Here is a 3,250-nt window from a genome sequence, read left to right as displayed (position 1 = left end):
TTGGAAAACAAAACATTAATTGCCATACCATACCAAACTCATCCATTCCTGTGGACACAGACTATTCGAATAGGTTTTCAAACTCTGCGCAGAGGTGTACACTTTACCCACTAGTTCGGCTCTGCGATCCCATGGCCAATGAGACCCGAATCCGACTCTCTTTCTTTCCCCGCACATCCTAACCTTAACGGTTATCCAGAAGGAGTCAGGCCACCACCATGTCCAAACCGGACAAAACTTTCCCCCTCCTTATCCTCCCGGTGCTCCCCAGCCTTCATAACCCTGGGGTTGGACCGTACGAGTTCAGATTGAGTTACTGCCCACACAGTTTCGAGTGGTTGTACTATTAAAGAGTACAGGTAGTGAAGATGACAAACCGGTCCTTAAATGAGGGGACAATCCTTCTGCTCACACCTAAACCAGCTGAGCCAACACCTTAGGCCCTCCCCTAAACCAGGGAGTCCTTGATTATCCCACTCACAAGGTGATAAGGGTGAAAACCCTTCATCACACACATTTTGGAAAGCATTTTCTTTTGAAAACTCACACCTGTTCTCAAATCATTTGGAACATATATATCAGGGATTGATTGCGGCAAGCGACTGGGTGGCCATAATAACTTGTCTCAAAATCATATCATGCATAAAATAATAGGCTGAGGGTTGTGGTTGAAAAATCATAGGTAATTTATGCATCAAAGGGATCCAGTGAGCTTGTCGTGCTTATCCGGCAAAGGAGGAAGGAGAGCTCGTGGAACTGGCTTCTGACTCCACCGCCTGGCGTAGACTTGCAGATCTGGCCTTCACGAGATGGCACGAACGCTCCGATAACTATGCAACATGAACAAGCAAACATACAAACCAGCAAGTATACCAACAAATATTTAGTATATTGGTCATAAAAGCGATATATGGATGGGTAGTCTTGAGTAGAATCTGTGTCATGTGGTGTTGTGATATTACTGGTGGTGGAGCGGAGGTGCTTACCAGGAGGGTGGACTGGAGGCGAAGCGACACTATGCGTGTAGCCGGCAGAGCAGAGTAACTGAGTGGGTGGGGTGTTTGCCTTGGCTGAGGGTGTTGAGTGTGTGTGGAGAGGGAGAGGGTAGTTGGGTGTATTTATAGCTGGGTGTATGTGGTGTAGCACAGTGAAGTTCACTGTTGGTGAGAATAGTGACGAATGAATCGTCTGACTTAGTATGAACAGGAGAGTTATAGGCAGAATATGGGACAAGAGTATTTTGGGAGTTTTATGAAATATGGACCATGCTTAAGAGATGACATGGTTGGATAGGGAATAGTTTGATAAGAATTTAGAAACAAGAATTATTGGAATCTGAGTTTGGGAGCCTGGTTCGAAGGAATCTTAAAGTTAAGCGTGCTCAACTTGGAGAAACCTGGGATGGGTGACCAGATGGGAAGTTCCCTACTGGAAGGAAAATCACAGTCACCGGAGTTTGTATGACTGGAATATGGGTCTGGCTGGTCTTAGGTGGACTGGACATCATGATGTATGAGTAGTTGAAATTTGGGGTGATCGGCTAATCGATGAATAGTAACGATGAATAGTGACGACGAAAAAGTTACTAGATATCATCAATGAGTAGTAACGGTGATGAATAGTAACAATGATGAATAGTAATACTGAATAGTAATGATTGTGAATAGTGTCAGTAAATACTAATGATGAATAGTAACGGTGAATAGTGATGGTGAATAGTCGTATGAACGAACGATGAACGATGAATAGGAACTATGAACGAACGATGAACGATCGAATGATCGAACGAACGAACGATCGGAATTTCGGCAGCATAACGGCAGGACAAAGATTATTTGGATGAACGAACGATCGAGTGATCGGACGAACGAACGATCGGAATTTCGGCAGCATAACGGCAGGACAAAGATTATCTGGAAGAACGATGAATAGGGACTATGAACGAACGATGAACGATGAATAGGAACTATGAACGAACGATGAACGATCGAATGATCGAACGAATGAACGATCGGAATTTCGGCAGCATAACGGTAGGAAAAAGATTATTTGGACGAACGAACGGACGAACGATCGAACGATCGAACGAACGGGCGAACGAACCATGAACGATCGGACGAACGATCGAACGATCGGACGAACGAACGAACAAACTAAGAACGGGGGACGAACGATCGAAGAACGATCGAACGACCCTTGTGCTAGTGTGTGCTTGTGTGGAACATGGAGTGGGTGTGTGTGGGGGGGGGGGAAGAGAGTTGCCATGAAATGGCTTGGGGTGGGATGAGAGGAGGCCCTTGCCCCTCTATTTATAGCCATTGTGGGGGGATTAGGGGGAGGGATGAGAGGATTAGTGGGAGGATGAGAGGATTAGTGGGAGATTAGCATGTATTTGTCTTGTATAAGTGAGATTAGCTTGTAGAGCTCACCGTATGACACTGGAGGCATACGTATACGTATGGGCATGAGGAAAGTTATGAAGAAAATATTTATAGGGACTTGAAAAATGATTCTGAAGGTATTTCTCAAGAGGAAAATACTTGGAGATATATCGGTGGAATATTTGGACAGTATTTCTGGAAAGAACTTGAAGGGGATCACTAGGGAAATATCTGGGCAGTATTTCTGGAAAGAATTTGAAGGGGATTACTGGGAAAATATTTGTAGGATATTTTGAGGAGGATTTTAGAGAGAATATAGACCACTATATTTTATTTGCTGATGTCAACTCACAAACAAACATTTTGAAATGAAATTTGAAATTCATTTTGAATTTAGAGCGAGTTTGAGAAAATTTCAGGATTTGAATTTTTGGGATGCTACAAATCTACCCCACTTAAAAGGAATCTCGTCCTCGAGATTCGGCTTAGAAGGGTTATGGGTATAGCTTTACTTCAGCTACATATCTTCACTTTGCAACTCTTCGAGGAGATGGAACTTCAACAAAATCCGGCCTTTGAGGAGCATCTGGTTGCTGATTGCAAACACTGATTCTGGTTACTCAAAGATCATCTTCAGGCTTCTAGGTTTCGCTTGGCAGCTAGCTTATTGAAGAAGCAACGATGCCAACACGCATACCTTCTTCTTGCGAACTTATCCATGGGTCCCTTCCTTGATTGCTCTTCTAGTGCTTCATCAACGGAACTTGGGTGACCACTTCTCATCCAGAAACTTATAAGCTTCGATGATCTGGTCCTCCACAAGCTTGCTATAGGTCTTCTTCTTTTTCTCCATAGCAGGAACTTTACTG

The sequence above is a fragment of the Zea mays genome, chromosome 7, assembly GCF_902167145.1.
Source record: "Zea mays cultivar B73 chromosome 7, Zm-B73-REFERENCE-NAM-5.0, whole genome shotgun sequence".
Taxonomy (NCBI): domain Eukaryota; kingdom Viridiplantae; phylum Streptophyta; class Magnoliopsida; order Poales; family Poaceae; genus Zea; species Zea mays.
The sequence above is the reverse complement of the archived record's forward strand: the minus strand, read 5'-3'. Positions refer to the sequence as shown.